The sequence below is a fragment of the Odocoileus virginianus genome, chromosome 26, assembly GCF_023699985.2.
Source record: "Odocoileus virginianus isolate 20LAN1187 ecotype Illinois chromosome 26, Ovbor_1.2, whole genome shotgun sequence".
Taxonomy (NCBI): Eukaryota; Metazoa; Chordata; class Mammalia; order Artiodactyla; family Cervidae; genus Odocoileus; species Odocoileus virginianus.
In genome coordinates, this window is record NC_069699.1 from 3,128,287 (window position 1) to 3,148,746 (window position 20,460).

The window sequence follows — 20,460 nt, forward strand, 5'->3', positions numbered from 1 at the left end:
GGATATTTAAGCAGGGGCCATGCTAAGTCATGTTTCACAAACCCAGGTTCTTGCTTCCCAGGTGCACAAGATCACAAAATAAATCATTTTGTGCCATCCCAACTCTCTTCATCTTTAAAGTAGTCAACTTGGTATCCTCAAGCACCCCTGTATTTAACATAGGTAACCAACAAGGACCTACTCACTGCACAGCACAGAAAACACGGCTCAATATTCTGTGCAAACTTGAATGGGAAAGAATCTAAGAGAGAGTATGTATGACCGAATCACTTTGCTCTACACCTGAAACTAATACAACACTCAGTCAGCCATGCTCCAATACCAAATTTAACAAATTTTAAAGAACTTTCATGTTCGTCAATAGATGAATGGATAAAGAAGATAAGGTCAGATTCAAATGAAGCAGTCCCAACTATGTGTCTATACACATATGTCCCACGTATAACACAAGGATGTCCCCCTTCTCGAGGACATCTGGTACCTTGAGTCCCCTGACTTCACAGAACCATTCAGAGGCTAACTCTTGGCACCACTCCTCCTATAAGGGCTGCATACCTCACTGTACTCCTGTATCCTGCTCACACAAGGCTGGGGAAGGAACAGTTCTCAGCAGCCACTCCCTAGATCTTTATTTTTTATTTCACCAATGCAAACCCATGCCCAGCATTTATCATGGAATCCAGGCAATTTCACAAATAAAAGCTAACTTCTCATAGTTACATGCTATTTTAAAAACTTCCCTGGTGGCCCACTGGTTAAGACTCTGCATTTCCCTGGCAGAGGGCATGGATTACATCCCTGTTCAGGAAAGTTCCACATGCTATGGTGCAGCAAAAAATGTTTTTAAAACCTTAAAAAGAAGTGGAGACCCAACCAGCTCTCAGTTTAGCCTGCTAGTTAACCAACTCTAGAGAAAGCATTCTTGAATAGAACGCAGTCTCTACATGCATTGTAGATTTATCCAACTAACATTCAGAGATCGTCATTCTTTCCACGCTAAACTATTTTCACAAAAACTATCCATGTCTTGAACTTGGCCCCAGGAAACTTGCCGAGTTGGATGTTGTAGCCTTGAGCTTCACAATGTGTAGAATGGGGGATGCCCATCCCCTACTTGTTGAATTAATGAATAAATAGGTGCATGAATAAATGCATGACTCAGTCAGTGGCACCATCTTATCCTCAGCACAGCACTGCAAGATGTTATCACTAGTATATAGATTAGGGAACAGACACAAAAGAGGTTAAGCAAACTTTTCAAGTTCTATCCACTTGCATCATTCTTCTGAGTCAGTGTCCCCACGGCATGGGCTCACGTCCCCATGCCCAGAGGTATGGAAACCCACAGTAGGTTTGAGAAACTTAAGAAGTTCCACTTGGTGCAGCGTGAGACCGTGAGAATGATGAGGGAGATTATATGGGAAGATAGGTATGATTTATCTGAGAGCCATATGCTTTATTTTATCGATAGAGGGTGACACAAAGATTTTTTAAAATAGAATACTGACCTAATTCCAGTTGTACTTTAGAAAGATGGATCTTCCTAAAGGCAGAGTTGAATACTTGCTGCAGAGACCATATGGTTCACAAGTCTAAAATATTTACTATCTAATCCTTTACAGGAAATTCTGCCAACCTGTTCTAGAAGAAAACAGTCTTTTTTATTTTAGGTGGGATAGCACAGTTAGTGAGAAAAATCTAGATCCCTGACTTGTGAAAGAACAGAGGAAGAAAGGAGATTTCGCTGGTCTACTCAGTATGAGTGAGCATAACCCAATCATCCTAGTTTACCCAGATTTTTTGTATTATTTTTTATTTAATTTTATTATTGTTTTCTTTTTTTCTTTTTGGCTTCAGCACTGAATATCCCACATTCCAGGAAACCTTTCAGTCCTTTGCAAATGAACAGATGATCACCCTAATTACCAGAGTCAAGAGAAAACAAGTCAGAAACTAGAGAACAGAAACATAAAGACCATTTGGAGGTGAAATCAGGTAGGTATGTTTAAAGAACTATCATGGTCAAAGTTCATAGGGTGAGTTTGGCTAATGAAATATGTAACATGCTCGGTCTATCAATTAGGAATAAGTTCAGCTGTAACTGACAGAAAACATAGAAAGACAAAAGAAGATGGGACGTAAATAGTTCAGGACTTGTTTAACAGTCTCTTGAACACCAGATTCCTAGACTCCTTCTACTCAATTGTATTATCATCCTCAAAATGTTGCTAGCTCTTTCTGGACCAAAGTGGCTGCCTGAGCTCCAGCCATCACAGCTACATTACAGTCAACAGAGAGGAAGAAAAGGTGAAAGGGGTGCACCTGTGTCCCCATAATCACTCTTCTTCAAAGTTGCAAACCTCGCTTCTGCTGGTATGTGGCCATACCACACAGGAGAGGCTGGAAAACACAGTTTTATTCCTGGAAGTCAGGTGCCCAGTTAAACATAGGGAACCCTATTACTAATGAAGAAATAAGGAATGAATATTGGGGGACAACTAGCACTCTCTGAGACATTTAGATAATTATCAATATAATTGTTATAAATCCATAGCTAATACTGTTGAGTTGCCTTTAGTTATCAGGCACTGCCAAATCCTTCTTGCACATTTTCTCATTTAATCCCTCCATAAATATGTCAGTTAGACATTACCATTATTCTTTATTTGCTATATGGGGAAATGTAGTCAAAAATAGATAAAATTAGCATTACTAAATCACAGAGTTATGAAATGGAGCTAGGATTTAAACCCAGGTTAGAACCATGAACTTAACTGTCCTGAAATCTCACTCCCCCCCACCCCCGCACAGACCAACATCTCAAGCATGTTAACATGAGCTCAACCACTGGATTGCTATTGATTTCTAGAAAAGGTAGATGTCATGTCACTAAATGTTGTTCAGTTGCTAAGTCATGTCCAACTCTGTAACCCCATGGACTGCAGCAAGGCCAGGCTTCCCCATCCCTGCCTATCTCCTGGAGTTTGCCCAAGTTCATGTCAACTGAATCAGTGATGCTATCCAAACACGTAACTTCCCCTCTGAGGTTCCAAAGCTCCCCACGCCCCCGCCTGTGAGGGGCTGTGGAAACTTCTCCTCCTTCGTGTCTTTCTACCCACCATGGTTGGAGAGCATGTCACTAACACAGTTCCTTAAAAAAAGAGAATATATGCACAACTGTATCTACTGATATATACACATTTATGATAACTCTTACTAATAAAAGAGTGGCATGCAATTGTCGAATAATAAATAACAGTAGTCTTTATTGTAAATTCTACACAGCCAATGGATTCCCATAGATTGCTTTCTTCAATTTGTGCCAACCACTTGTATTCATAGCCAGACTACAGTTGTAACTGGCAAACAAGAGTAGTGACATGAATGCAAGTTGATATTTCCATTTTTGCTAACCACTGAGAGGTAGGGAAACCACAAAGGTGACGGAATCTTCACTTACTCACCTATCCTTTGCCAAACTGGATAATAGTTTTCAAATATCGGAAAAATATTTACTCAGCTTTTGTGTTATTGATAATGTAATAGCTACAGACACTGCATACTTTTAAGTATAGTCTGCATTACTAACATTTTATTACTTTTAGAACAAGATTTGAAAACTATGATCCTTTATCAAAATCTCTCTCTACCAATTTTTGTAAAGACAGCTTTTTAAGAACACAACTATGGGGGGACCTTCCAGATGGTGGAGGGATAGGATGGGGAGACCATGTTTGCCCCAATAAATATATCAAAAAATCATCTGCATGTGGAACAATTCCCATAGGACAACTTCTGAACACTGGCAGAGGACCCCAAACTTCTAGAAAGTCAAACCCATCTCCTTGGAATGAGGTGGGGCAAAAGACAAATCAACAAGGGAGACGGAGGCTTGTGGGGCAGGGACCTGTGCCCCGGGGAGGGAGCCCTGAAGGCGGAAAGGTTCCCGCACACTAGGAAGCCCCCTCACAGGCGGGGGCAGGGGGAGCTCCGGAACCTCGAGGGAAGTGCGGCCAGACAGGCGCCCTGGAGGAAAATGGAGAAAAGCCACCAGAGAGACGGCGCGAGGGCACTTGCCAGCCAAGCAGGGGCTCACACTCACGTCCGCCCACCGCGAATGGGGGCCGGGACACACTCACGTCCGCCCACCGCGAATGGGGGCCGGGTGGGAGGAGAGGACCAGGCTGTGCCGCCGGGAGGATACTCTGAGGGGGCTCATATGACACAAAACAAGGACCCCGCCCTAGAGAATGCTGAGGCAGGACAAGCCTTCTTCAGTCTAGAGCCCCAGAGACAGAGAAGCAGGCAGGAGGACCAGAGGCCGAGGCAGGAGCCGCTATGGTCTCCACCCCAGACACCTCAACCGCCGCCAAGCTGTGAGCGGCCGGGGGCTTCCTGGGAGCCTGAGCGGCTCAGCTCTGCCAAGGGCGTCACAATCCAGGATCAGCTCCCCGGGAGAAGCGCACAGCCTGCCTCAGGCTGCGGCGGACTCCTGCCGGGCCCAGCCACAGCGAGCATGCCCCACTCACCCCAGCAGCATCTGCAGTAACCCTCCCTCTTCTCAGCACAGCTTAGCAAGTGAACCCTAGTAAGTGGCTACCTTCGCCACCCCCTTGTGACTGGGGCAGAGAACAGACCCTGCAGAGAGAGACACACAGAAGTGGGCCCAAAACCAAAGGGGAACACCAGGGGCTGTGTGAGCAAAGGAAAGAAGGGGAAACTGCCAGAGATGTGGTATGCCAGAGATGTCCAGAGGTTGGAAGTAAAAGTGAAAGTGTTAGTCGCTCAGTCATGCCCGACTCTTTGCGATCCCCATGGACTGCAGCCTGCTAGGCTACTCTGTCCATGGGATCTTCCAGGCAAGGATACTGGAGTGGATAGTCATTTCCTTCTCCAGGGTATCTTCCCAACCCAGGGATCGAACCTGGATCTCCTGCACTGCAGGCAGATTCTTTACCAACTTAGCTACCAGGGAAGACTCCTCCAGCAGTTTAAATTCCCATAATGAGCCTGAGACTGTGGGCATTAGGGGCAACTGTAGATTTTGAGAGTAAGCTGGAGCAAGTAAAGGTCTGAGTCTGAGCTGACCATATACTGAACACAACAGGTCCAGAGATCTTCCTTGATATACTGAAGGACTTTCTGATTGGGCAAATCAACTGGAGCAGGAAAACAGAGGGAATACTTGAACATTCCTCTCGTTACCATTCTCTAAATATTCTCCCTTCCCCCTTTTTTCTCATATTGTCCTTATATGATTCTTTATTACTCCTTTTTTATTTTTATAACCTACTTTTTCCTTTTAAAAAAACTTACTTTTAAATATATTTCATGTTTTAGATTTTTTGTTTTTGCTTTTGTATTTCTGAGAGTCTAATTTTTTCCATGTTTTTAATTTTTAATTCTTTTTGATCTTTTGTTTTTGGTTCTGTATCTTTGAGAGTCTTAATATATTTAGTATCCATTCTCCCTAGGGGTTTTATTATTGGCTTGATTACTATCTCCTCTTTTGACTCCTCTTTTTATCCTTTTTCTCCTCCTTCCCTCTTCTTCTCTCTATATAAGTGTGTGAATCTCTTTGGGTGTCCTTGGCTGTTGAGAGTTGTTTCACCATAAGTGTAAGGCTTTTGTCTTCTGTGGAGAGTGGCCTATGAAGTCTTACTACTGTAAGGGGTCAGGCCTGAATCCCAGAGGCATGAGACTCTACTCCAGGACTCTGGACCACCAGAGAACTCCTGATCCCATGAAACACATTAACAGGCAAGAACCCTCCCAAAGGCCTCCAGACAACACTCAGACCAAGCCCCACGCAAACGCCAGCAAGCTTCAGTGCTAAATGCCACACACCAAACCTTCAGCAAAACAAGAGCACAACACTGCACATTAGCAGACAGGCTGCCCCAGGCCATAACAAACCCACAGACAATACAAACGGCACTACTGGACATGGCACTGCTCTAGGAAGAGAAGATCCAGCTCTATCTACCAGGACACAGGTTCCCCAACCAGAAAATCTTCACAAGGCGCTGGTCCAACCCTTCCCATGGGGGAAGACTCCACAACTAAGAGGGACTGTGACCTTCCAGCCTGCAGAAGAGAGATCCCAAACACAGTAAACTAAGAAAAATGAAAAGACAAGAGAAATATGGAGCAGATGAAAGGACATGGTAAATTTCCCTAAGGTCCATAAGACCAAACAAATGAAGAGGAAATAGGTAGTCTGCCTGAAAAAGAATGGCAGAGTAATGATAGTAAAGATGATCCAAAAATCTTGAAAATAAAATGGAGGCAGGGATAAATAGACTAGAGGTTCGGATCAAGGAGATTCAAAAAATGTTTAACACTGACCTAGAAGAATTAAGGAATAAACAACCAACAATGAACAATGAAACAACTGAGATTAAAAATACCCCAGAGGGAATCAACAGTAGAGTAACTGAGGGAGAAGAATGGATAAGTGAGTTGGGAGACAGAACAGTAGAAATAACTGAAGCAGAACACACACATACAGAAAAAGAATAAAAAGTAATGAGGACAGTCTCAGAGACCTCTGGGACAATATCAAGTGCTGCAACATTCAAATCATAGGGGTCTTAGAAGAAGACAAAAGGAAAGGGCATGAGAAAATATTTGAGGAGATTATACTAGAAAACGTCCCTAAAATAGGAAAGAAAATAGTCACTCAAGTCCAGGAATCCCAGAGAATCCCATACAATATAAATCCAAGGAGAAATATGCCCAAACACATATTAATCAAACTAACAAAAATTAAACCCAAAGAACATACATTAAAAGCAGCAAGGGAAAAGCAACAAATAACATACAAGGGGATTCCCATATGGCTAATAGCTGATCTTTCAACAGACACTCTGCAGGCCAGAAGGGAATGGCAGATATACTTAAAGTAATGAAAGAGAAAAACCTGTGACCAAGATTACTCTATCCAGCAAGGATCTCATTCAGATTCAAAGGAGAAATCAAAAGCTTTACAGAAAAGCAAAAGTTAAGAAAATTCAGCATAACCAAACCAGCTCTTCAACAAATGCTAAAGGAACTTCTCTAGATAGGAAGCAGAAAAAGAAAAGTCCTGCAAAAACAAACCCCAAACAATAAAGTAAATGGTAACCGGATCATACATATCAATAATTACCTTAAGTGTAAATGGGCTAAATGTCCCAAAAGGCACAGATTGGCTGAATGGGTACAAAAGGCAAATTGGTTAAATGGGTACAAAAACAAGACCCCTACATATTCTGTCTACAAGAGACCCACCTCAGACCTAGGGACACAAACAGACTGAGCAGCTAGAAAAAGATATTCCATGCAAAAAGAAATCAAAAGAAAGCAGCAGTAGCAATACTCATATCAGATAAAATACACTTTAAAATAAAGAATGTTACAAGAAACAAGGAAAGGCACTACACACAATGATCAAGGGATCAATCCAAGAAGAGGATATAACAATTACAAGTATATGCAGCCTAGATAGGAACACCTCAATACATAAGGTAGATGCTAACAACAAATAGACAGTAACACTATAATATTTGGGGAATTTAATACCCTACTCACACCAATGGATCAACCATCCAGATAGGAAATGAAAAAGGAAACACAAGCTTTAAATGATTCGTTGAACCTAATTGATATCTATTAATACAGGGCATTTCATCCAAAACCAATACATTTCACTTTTTTCTCAAGTGCACATAGAACATTCTCAGGACAGATCACATCTTGGGCCATAAATCAAGCCCTGATAAATTTTTAAAAATTGAAATCATTTCAAGCATCTTTGCTGACCACAACACTGTAAGATTAGATATCAACCTCAGGGAAAAAAAATATATATAAAAAAACACAAACACATGGAGGCTAAGCAATACACTTCTGCATAACCAAAAGATCACTGAAGAAATAAAAAAGGAAATAAAAATATGGCTAGAAAGAAATGATAGTGAAAACACGACAACCCCAAACCTATGGGATTCAGTAAAAGCAGTAGGAAGAGGGAAGGTCATTGCAATACAAGCCTATCTCAAGAAACAAGAAAGACATCAAACAAGCAACCTTACCACACCTAAACAGCTAGAAAAAGAAGAATTAAAAAAATCCCAAAGTTAGTAGAAGGAAAGAAAGCATAATGATCAGAGCAGAAATAAATGAAAAAACAAAACAAAACAAAAAACCCCGAAGGGGACTGTAGCAAACGTCAGTAAAACTAAAAGCTGATTCTTCGAGAAGACAAACAAAATTGACAAACCATTAGCTAGACTCATCAAGGAAAAAAGCAGGGAGGGAGGTGGGGGGGTTTGTTCAAGTGGGAGGGGACATAGATAAACCTATGACTGATTCATGTTGATGCTTGGTAGAAACAAACACAATACCATAAAGCAATAATCCTTCAATTAAAAACAAAGCAGTTTTCAAAAAGAAATAAAATACATCAAAATATTTTTTAAAAAGAAAAAAGGTAGAAGATTTAAATAAAAAAAAAATAGAAATGAAAAAGGAGACGTTGAAACAGACAACACAAAGGATCATAAGAGATTACTATGAGCAACTATATATGCTAATAAAATGGACACTCTGGAAGAAATGGACAAATTCTTAGAAAAGTACAACCTGCCAAACTGAATCAGAAATAGAAAATATGAAGAGACCAATCATAAACACAGAAACTGAAACTATAATAAAAACTCTTTCTATAAACAAAAGTTCAGGTCCAGATGGTTTCACAGGTGAATTCTACCAAAAGTTTAGAGAAGACTTAACACCTACTGTGCTCAAACTCTTCCAGAAAATTGCAGGGGAAAGAAAATTCCCAAACTCATTCTATGAGGCCACCCTGATACCAAACCAGACAAAGATGCCACAGAAAAAGAAAATTACAGGCCAATATCACTGATGAAAACAGATGCAAGAATCCTCAACAAAATTCTAGCAAACAGAATCCAACAACAAATTAAAGAGATCATACATCATGATCAAGCGGGCTTTATCCCAAAGGATGCAAGGATTCTTCAATATAATCAAGTCAATGTGATACACTATACGAACAAATTGAAAGATGAAAACCATGTGATAATCTCAATAGAGGCAGACAAAGCTTTTGACAAAGTTCAACACCCATTTATGACAAAAACTTCCAGAAAATAGGCACAGGAGGAACATACCTCAACACAATAAAGGCCATATATGACAAACCCACAGCAAATATTATTCTCAATGATGAAAAAAACTAAAAGCGTTTCCTCTAAAATCAGGAACAAGACAAGGATGCCTATTTTCATCACTATTATTCCACATAGTTTTAGAACTCCTGGCCACAGAAATCAGAGAAGAAAAAGAAATAAAAGGAACCCAGATTGGAAAAGAAGAAGTAAAACTCCTATTGTTTGGAGATGTCATGGTTCTTTACATAGAAAACCCTAAAGATGCCACCAGAAAATTTCTAGCACTAATCAGTATAGTGCTACTGATTATAATATAGTAAAGTCACAGGATACAAAACTAACACACAGAAATTCCTTGCGCTCTTATACACTAACAATGAAAAATCAGAAAGAGAAATTAAGAAAACAATCCCATTCACCATTGCAACAGAAAGAATAAAATACTTAGGACTCAATTTACCTAAAGAGACAAAAGACCTATATGCAGAAAACTGTAAGTCACTGATGAAAGAAAGAACACACACAGATGGAGAGATAGACCATGTTCTTGGATTGGAATAATTAATACTATGGAAATGACTATTACTCAAAGCAATCTACAGATTCAGTGCAATCCCTATCAAAATACCAGTGATAGTTTTTCATAGAACTGAACAAATAATTTCACAATATGTAAGGAAATACAAAAGACCCCAAATAGTCAAAGCAGTCTTGAGAAAGCAGATTGGAGCTGGAGGAATCAACCTTCCTGACTTTAGACTATATGACAAAGCTACAATCCTCAAGACAGCACAGTACTCGCAAGACAGAAACAACATAGAAAGCCCAGAGATAAACTCACATACCTATGTGCACCTTGTCTTTGACAAATGAGGCAAAAATATACAATGGAGAAAAGGCAATCTCTTCAATAAGTAGTGATGGGAGAGTTGGGTGGCTATGCATAAAAGAATGAAATTAAAATACTTCCTAATACCATACACAAAAATAAACTCAAAATGGATTAAAGACCTTAATATAAGACCAGAAACTATAAAACTCTTAGAGGAAAACAAAGGCAGAACACTGTTTGACATAAATTACAATGATAGAGCAAGATCCTCTATGACCCACATTCTACAGTAACGGAAATAAAAACAAAAATAAACAAGTGGGACCTAATAAAACTAAAGCTTTTGCACAGTGAAGAAAACTATAAGCATGGTGAAAAAACAGTTCTCAGAATGGGAGAAAATAATACAAATGAAACAATTGACAAAGGATTAATCTCCAACATATACAAGCACCTCATGTAGAAAAACAAATAACCCAATCAAAAAGTGTACCTAAGACCTAAACAGACAGTTCTTCAAAGAAGGCATACAGATGGATAATAAATACAGGGAAAGATGCACAATGTCACTCATTATCAGAGAAATGCAAATTAAAATACAATAAGGTATTATGTCACAATGGTCAGAATGGCCATCATCAAAAAGCCTACAAACAATTAATGCTTGAGAGGGTGTGGAGAAAAGGGAACCTTCTTGCACTTTTGGTGGGAATGCAAATTGATACAGCCACTATGGAGAACAGTATGGAGGTTCCTTAAAAAACTAGGAATAAAACCAACATATGACCCAGCAATCCCACTACTGGGCATATTCCCTAAAGAAACCATAAGTGAAAAAGACATGTACCCCAGTGTTCATGGTAGCACTATTTACAATAGCTAGGACATGGAAGCAACCTAGATGTCTATCAACAGATGAATGGATAAAGTTGTGCATATACACAATGGAATATTACTCAGCTATTAAAAGGAATTCATTTGAGTCAGTTCTAATGAGGTGGATGAACCTAGAGCCTATTATAGACAATGAAGTCAGTCAGAAAGAGAAAGACAAAATACCATATATTAATGCATATATACGGAATCTAGAGAGATGGTACTAATGACCCTACTTGTAGGACAGCAAAGGAGATGCAGACAGAGAGAACAGACTTTTGGTCACAGCTGGGGAGGGAAAGGGTGGGATGAGTTGACAGAGTAGTATTGAAACACATTACCATATATGAACTAGACAGCCAGTTGGAATTACTTTATGATGCAGGGAAACTAAAGCCAATATTCTGTGACAACCTAGAGGGGTGGAATGGGGAGAAAGGTGGGAGGGAGGTTTGAAAGTGAGGGAACATGTGTATGCCTGGGGCTGATTCATGGTGATGTATGGTAGAAACCATCACAATATTGTAAAGTAATTCTCCTCCAATTAAAACTACAATTCAAATTAAAAAAATAAAAGACCACATCCATGCCCATTTACTTAAGTATTCTCAAAGTCTATATTACTTATATGTATTAATATCTATGGGCTTCCCAGGTGGCTCCATGGAGGAAATGGCAACCCATCCAAGTATTCGTGCCTGAAAAATCCCATTGACAGAAGATTCTGGCAGGCTACTGTCCATGGAGTCACAGAGGGTTAGATATGACTGAGCACATTTATAATATTTATAGATGATCTACTTTTATGCTACATCACAGCTAAAAAGTTGTGACTGAGGTCCTATGGCCCACAAACTTGAAAATACTTACTATCTGCCTATTTAGAGAAAAAGTTTGCCAACACTTGGCCTAAATAAATGAGACTGGGCCCTGTAATTTCAGAGGAAGAATCAGGACTTTCACAAAGATGAGAAGCTGTTTTGAGAAAACAGATCTTAAGACACCTTCAGAACAACAACAACAGCAGATAAAACACCTTGGGTTGATCTAAGTAAGAATTCCTGGGATTTCAAGGAGTGAGGCAGACTACTGTACTAGTAGAAGATTAGCACTGTATCTTCCCTAGATGCTGATTAAAATGAAAGTTCCCATGAATTGTTGTTCAGTCACTCAGTTGTGTCCTACTTTTTGGTGACCCCATGGACTGCATCACGCCAGGCTTCCCTGCCCTCTACTATCTCTTGGAGTTTGCTCAAACTCATGTCCATCGAGTCGGTGATGCCATCCAACCATCTCATCCTCTGTCTCCCCCTTCTCCTCCTGCCTTCAATCTTTCCCAGCATCAGGGTCTTTCCCAAAAAGTCCAATGGATAGAGATGTTGAAGAGGAGCCAAGCCAACCCTGGATGGGTACCAGTGGTCTCTCTGCCTATAAGTTCATTATGTAAGCATCTGAGTTTTATAGCATGAACGAACTGAGCAACAACCAGAAGCAGAAGCATGAAGCAATCGCCACAGAGTGTCCTGTCCAAAAATTCACCTTTTCTCTTCTGAAGCACAAAGGCCTTAGGTTTCAAAGATAGCTGCAAGTCACCATATTTCTGAATTTTTTTTTTTAAGTTTATAATGCCCAGACAAGAAAAAAATAAAAGAAGACTGCAAGAGCAAATGAGGGCATGTGTGAACTACAAAGATAGCAGATGTCTTAAAAAGATAAATGATATTATAGGGGGAAATTGATGAGGTAATTCTCAAAATGCAAGGCCTTAATTACTTATTCCTATTCTGGGTATCCAACCCAATTACTGCTGGAATCAGAAACAGAGAATTCTTCATGGCATATTTAATATAATTACTAAGCAGCATATTTAACATGAACAAAACCATGTTGGTACTAAACTGTTCAAGGGTGGTACACTAAAATGAGAAGCCCCAACCAAGTGTCCTCCCAGGATGAGTACTGGATACTTTGCTGCAAAGCAAGTTCTTCTGTGGTTAGCATCATCTACTTCTGAGGCTACCACATCTGCCCTGTGTCTCATCATGCCTGAATTCTCTGATCATTTTTCTGTTTTGGAAACTCTGCAGAAAATATAATTTGTTTTGATCCCAGACTATCATGTAATTTTAGCAGAGGCCTGAATTAACAAATGGAAATGGAAACTTCAACACTGAAATATTGTGACAAAATTTCATTATAAGGAGGTCACCTACGTGATCCAGGGAATGTGAATGATGTTTTGATGTTTATTCAAATAAAAATCTAGAAACAGAAAACTTTGAAAGTCTTAGAACTCCTAGAGCTCTGGGATTATGTTCAAAGATGCTGAGGGATCCATCTGAAAAGAGTCAGTAGGCTAAATATTTTTCAAATGCATTTGATTTGATTTTTGACTGTACCACATGACTTGCAGGATGTTAATTCCCTGACCAGGGATTGAACCGGCACCCTCAGCAGTGAAAGCACAGAATCCTAAGCACTGGAATACCAGAGAAGTACCAAAATGCATTTGACTTTAAAACCTCGTATTTGTGGAGCAAATCCATTAGAAACATATTTTGTAAAGTCTAGGATTTATGAAAGAGTTCAATTCTGTTATTGGTCTCTCCCCCATGTGGAGAGGGAAAAAAAAAAAAGCTAAGTTGAGAAGCAGCCTAGCCTGGGGGAGCTGTTTTCTCAAGGTTCTGGGAGAAAGTCAGTTCCATACAAAGCTGAACCACCACCTTCAAAGCCCAAAACATTTTTAAGCTTGAAGTGTAGGAAAATACTTCACAGTCTGGGTCCTGAGGGGACAAAACCCAGGCGCCCACATCCTGTAGAAAGAAGAGCTCTTGTGGTGCTTCTGATGTGGCTGGTTCTCAGGAGACAGCCTGTTGTTGAAGAAACTTCGAGATGAATTGTGCAGTCTTCCTCACTGTGGATAAATTCAAGTCCTTTCAGATTCTTCAGGGCTTTCTCAGGATCATGTCGATACATTTATAGAGCATTTTTAAAAAGATTTTTTTGATGTGGACCACTTTTTTAAAAGTCTTTATTGAATTTGTTACAACTCTGCTTCTGCTTCTGTTTTGTTTTGGTTTTTTGGCTTTGAGGCATGAGGGATCTTGCCTCCCCAACCAGGAACTGAACCCACACTCCCTACATCAGAAGGCGAAGCCTTAACCACTGGATTACCGGGGAAGTCCCTGTAGAGCCTTTCTAAAGGTCTTCAGGCATTTTATCAATCAGGACAGAGAGAAAGAGAGAGAAAATGAGCCTTTGTAAATGTAATACACGCGTTAGTCCACAAGGCCACCATAATGAAAAGCCACAGTCTGCGTGGTTTAAACAACAGGCGCTTATCGTCCCACAGTCTGGATGGAGCCTGGAAGCCCACGACTACGGCGCTTGGCTGGGAGAGGGCTACCTTTCTGCTGTGTCTTCACGTGGTCTTGCCCTGTGTGCCTGCTTTGCTGGCGTCCCTTCCTGTCCTCATAGGCTTATGGCCTATTTCATGAGCTTATTTAGCCCTAAATCCTTCTTTAACATCTCTTAAATACAGTCATCTTAGGGGTTAGGACTTCAACGTACAAATTCTGGGAAGACAAAATTTAGCCCATAACAAGGCTTATGATAGGGCACCCTGACAAATATTAAAGTATGAAAAGAGTGAATTTTAAAAAGATCACTCAACATTAGCTTTAGGTAAATGTTATTCCACACATCTCTTCAACCATATGGATGAATCACTAGCTTGAGACTGAAAACGAAGTGAATAGATTCAAAGCTATGTCAGTGGATTCATAGTTTATAAATTTGCTTTTAATTAAATAATTCAAAATTTAAGTGGTGTGATATTTTACCTTGCAGTTGATTCTGAAATGTGCACATTGGTTACTATTTATTCTATAGATATTTAAATAACTATACAGTATACTTTTCACGTATAAATACTGTTCACGAATTGCTAGGAATACTTGAGATCTAAGCTAGACTAAAAGAAAGCGGGGGTTGGGGGAGGAAAATTTATTGTCTATGTCTAATCATTTAAGCCATTCAATAGATGTAAAAGAAAGAGTGAAAAATTATGAAGCACTCCTAGTTGCCTACAAGGGTCATTGCTGTCTGTTTTAACATGGTCTCTGCAAGTTTATAACAGGGCTTTCCTAGTAGCTCAGCTGGGAAAGAATCCACCTGCAATGCAGGAGACCTGGGTTTGATCCCTGGGTTGGAAAGATCCCCTAGAGGATGGCATGGCAACCCACTCTAGTATTTGTGCCTGGAGAATCTCCATGGACAGAGGAGCCTGGTGTGCTGCAGTCCATGGGGTCGCAAAGAGTCAACCACATCAACATATAGCCAGGGCTTCCCTGGTGTCTCAGCAGTAAAGAATCTGCCTGCAATGCAGAAGGCGCAGGAGATGTAGGTTCAGTCCCTGGGTCGGGAAGATACCCTGGAGGAATGCATGGCAACCCACTCCAGTAATTCTTGCTGGGAAAATTCCATGGAGGGAGGAGCCTGGCGGGCTACGGGGTTGCAAAGAGTCAGACATGACTGAACACACATTGCAAGTTTATAAGTTGATTTATTGTTTTGATTATTAAACCAAACAATATATCTGACAGCACCGAGTAGAGAACCATAATACCTATTTAGAGTAGATACTAAATATTTGGTTGACCAAAAAGTTCCTTCAGGTTTTTTCACCCATCTTATGGCAATCCACTCCAGTATTCTTGCCTGGGAAATCCCATGGACAGAGGGATTTCCTGGTGGGCTACAGTCTATGAGGTCACAAAGAGTTGGACACAAAGTAATGACTAAACAACAACAATAATTTGTTGAAGTAAATCTAAATTTTACTTAATAAGAGCCGCAAGTATACTAGTTTTTTGAAAGATTACAGAGAAAAATGGCCACCTGTCTTCCCAATTTGGCACATTGTATTGGAGTTTTATCAAATAACTGCCTCTCTTATACCCCAAGGCACTGGTCTAATGGAATGGGATTTTAAAAAGATGTGTTGTGTAGTCATCCATAAATTAAATGATGCAATTATACTATACTTAATGTAGCAGAAAAAAGTCTTAAACGCAGTAAAACTCATTTAAAACTTGGAATTGATATTTCTTAAACTCAACATACATTATTTCCTAAAATACTTCTTAAACTTTATAAAAAGATTATAAAAACAATTAAGGTTTTGGTGTCATTATTGTATTTTTACAACATATGCTTCTCTTTTTAGATTCCTTGCTATAAATGATGATGAGATTTAGGCTCTCATAATTCCTCTTCACAGCACTTAATTTTTGTTATGGGCATATGTCTGCACAGACTCGTGAGCTCTTGCAGTGAGAATTACATATGTATTTCATTCTGTGACCATAATTCCCACTGTTTCTTAGTTCCATTTCTCTGTGAATTTAATATTCACCAACAGTCTTTTTCCTCCATCTTCTGCATTTCCAAGTTCATTAAACTTTTTTTCTTAATGACTGGAAACTCACAAAGTACTTTTCTTCCATAGTGAATTCCTGAGTACTAGGTGGCTTAGCTCTTGCATGTTTAAGAATGCATATGACCTTTGTTGCATAATGACATAATTATACACAGTATTCATGACTTGCATTTTTTTCTTCTCAGACTTTGCTTCTGTATTCTAGTTTTGAATGTTGATATTGAAAAGTTTACAGCCAGAATAACATCTCCTCGCTTGCTGTCTGAATGCCTGAAGAATTTTTTTCCATAAATTTTCAAAGCTTACATGAGTCCAAGTGTCAATCATTCTGAATCTAGTTTTTCTTCTAAAACAAATTGGTTTTTCCTAACTTACAAATCAAGTTGTCCTCACTTTTCAAGGGATTTGTTTGAAGGCCTTTCTTTTTCAATTATTATGTTCCTAACCTTATCAGGAACATTCAGGGGTAGCAATTTTCATTGTGTTGAGTTAGTTTCTCCACCTTATACATTATTTTCTTTCTAGAATTGGTTTAATCATTCTGTCATTTTTTGGTTTAATTATCTCAAGACTTTTCCTATGTCAGCAATTCTAATGTTGATCATGTCTCTTGTGTTTTCTCTTACATTCAATTAATTTATTGTCTATAGTGGAACCATTTTTCTTCTCAATGAATTACCCCAGTTCTGCAACCTTCATTTTTATTTCTTTCCACAGTTTTGTCATCTAGCCTCTGTTGAATTCATGTTATTATTCTAAACCATAAAACCTTCATGGAAAGTTTACTTCTTTGGATTTTTTTTTTCTTCTAGAATAATTTCTTATCCATTTATTCCTTTTTCTCTTTTTTCTTTCTTCCGTATTTCTGCTAAATACTTAAAAGTTGCTATTAGGCCACTTTTCATCTTCCCATTTTAATGCAGGCTCTGCTCTCCATGCATGTTATTTTTTAGGGAGTGTGTTTGAATTTTCTTGGACCTCATTTATTCTTTATCAAGACATGTTTATCTTCTCCTCTGATCTATAGCTTGAATGTTGAGTTTTAGTTTGGGTTCATATTCTGAAGATATAGGAATATAAGGAGAGGATCAGCTAGACCTAGTCTCCTTTAATGAAGTTACTAGTTCTCAACCTAATAGTAATGGAGTGTAAAAGATCTCCTTGCCATGGTTAATAGTTATCTGAAGATTCAGATTATTCTGCAAACTGAGCATGTACTTCCAGAGGATGTACATCAGAGTTCTCCATGGTTATCTGTTTTCTAATTTCCTCCCACTTTTATCCAGTGGACTTCGCCACTTTCTTTGCATGCTGCATGTCATAATAGAGAGAATGACGGGCATGGCCTCATCTTCTCCCTTGACTTCCAATCTTGGGACATCAGTGATACTGTCAGGGTTTGTCTGGCCCTTAATACCATTCCCAGTGGAGTTTTACAAATGATGCTGAATCATTTCAGAATGTCTGTCTTTCCCTGCCAAGACTCTTTGATATTTACAAAATATGAAACCTGTGACCATGGTTGAATTTTTACCTTCCTTTCTTTCTTCTTTAAAAAAATCTGTTTAATTTCATTACATAGTTTTGGGTAAGGGGATTCTTGCATCTGACTTCAATCTGCCGTAATTATCTATAAGCCCTCATCCATTAGGTTTTGATTCCTGCAGGGCTGCTGAACAACAGGCTTTATTGTCTTCATCACACCACCAGAGGTGCTCAGCTTCCTCAGCTAACAATGAGACTTGTTTTTAAATTATCCATCTACATATGTGGGTGAAAACTAACTATAAAAACCAATTACTTCTTAAGACTTGTTGTTGTAACACCTGGCACAGGACTCTGGCACTCTACGAGGACTGTGTTTATTGTGAGAGTAACACAAATGCTGGCAATTTCAGGGTAAGAGTTTCAGAGGGCTCCACAGCCACTGGTGGTAAGCGCTGCCCTTTTCTACAGACAAGAAATCAGACGCACAACTGCAGTATCTTGCTCAAGGTCAAACAGCTATAGAGGAAGTGTCAGAGCGCCTGTTAGCACCATGACTATGTTTTTTAAGTGTGCCTTAGGCGAGAAATATTAAACAACAGTCACCCCACTGACTTCCCAACGGTTCTGAACCTGAGGCATGCAGAGGCCCATGGCTGACCGAGGCTCTGAATTTCCAAGAGTAATCAGTCTCCCATGGATGCACAGAGTTGTGGGCATTTTCCCCTACTCATGTTGGTTAATACATTTCCTTCTTTTACTGTGGAATTATACTGGCTTAGAAGCTGCCAAGTTTGTGTCTCTTAAAAAATTCAGCACACACTTCCAGTCATAAAAGCAGAAACCCAACTGCTTCCTGCCGTACTGAACTGTAAGAGCTGATTGAATCTACCCAAAGGAATCACTTTAAAAATTCAGCTTTACTGTTCAGGGATGGAGAAGGGCAAGGGAGGATATTGGGGTCCTCTAAGGTGGTAGGAAGACAAGAAGAAAAAGGAGCCTCTTCCCTCCTCATTCTGAGCTAGGAAACCCCAACAAGAAAGAACCAATGTCTCTAGATATTCCCCTAGTCCAGTCTCTCCTTGGAGTCCTGACCCCTAATCAGCAGCTTATGAGAATGCTGGATTCTCCCTCATATCACAGCAAACTTTCTTTAATCACATGAATCTTTTTGTTTTTTATTAATGAGACTTTAGGTCCCTTCACTGGGATAAGTAGAAAAGGCACTTTTAACAAGTGAATGAGGAACTTCGCTGGTGGTCTAGGGAATGGCTCAGACTCCACATTCATAATACAGGAGGCCTAGATTCCATCCTCGGTCAGGGAACTCGACACCACATGCCTTAACTAAGCATTGACATGCCTTAACTAAAGACTCCACATGTCACAACTAAAAAAAAGATCCTGCATGCTGCAACGAGGACCCAGTGCAGTCAAATAAATAACAAGTTAAAATAAATAAATACTTTAAACAATAAAAGAAATTACTCCTATGTAAGTGTTATATGCTCTTTATAAATAAAATTAAATCTAAAAAAAAAAAAAGAACGGTGTAGTAGAAAGAATAATGTCCTCTCCAAAGATGTCCATATCCTAATCTTCAGAACTGGTGGCTATTTTGCCTATATGGCAAAAAGAACTTGCCAGATGCTATTAAATTAAGGACCTTGAGATGGGGAGATGATCCATGTGGGTCCAGTGTAGACAAGGGTCACTACGAAGGAAAGGGGACCAGAAGGATGAGAGTCACAGAAGGAACTGTGAGAAGCAGAGGTCTGAGGCGAGGTTTAAGGTGCTGCACTGACAGCCTCGAGAAGAGGAAGGGGCCATGAGCCGAGGGATACAGGCGGCCTCTAGATGCCAGAAAAGACAAAGAAATGTCCCCTCGGGCCTCCAGAGAGAACACAGCCCAGCCAACACAGTTCAGAATCCTTACCTCCTGAGCTATGAGATAATAAAATAGTGGTGTTTCAAGTAATTCCTTTTGTATTAACTTGTTAGAATAGCAGAAGAATGGAAGAACTCTCCGATATTATTAGGTCAGGGAGGCGTGTGTGAAAGGAACACAAGTCAGTAGATTCAGTCTTGTCTCTTCCTCTGTCTCTGTGGTCTGTTTAAATTATTTCACGTTTCTGACCTCAGATGAAGACACTATTGAATTGGTCACAATACTTTGGGTTGCAAGGCATAGGAATCTGATTTATTCTGGATTAGGCAGAAAGGGACTTTTTAATCTTATCTAATTTAAAGAGCAATAAAGTAAGTATACTTCCAGGTACAGCTGGATTTGGGTAAACAAATATATTAAAGCTTTTTATTTATGACTTTCATGTTCCCCTGTTATGTCTTATCCTCAGGGGGTCCCCAAATGGCCAATGCCACAGATGGTATTTACCATGGAGTCTGTTCTTTGGAATAATTTCTTTTCAGACCCTGCACATAAGGGATATCACGTGATATTTCTCTTTTTCTGTTTGACACTTGACCAGTCTCCAGGTCCATCCATGCTGCTGCGAATGGTATTATTTCTTAATGGCTGAGTAATCTTGCATTGGTCATGTGAACCACATCTTCCTTACCCATTCTCCTCTCAGTGGACATTCAGGCTGCTTCCATGTCTTGGCTATTGTAAACAGTGCTGCAATGAACAC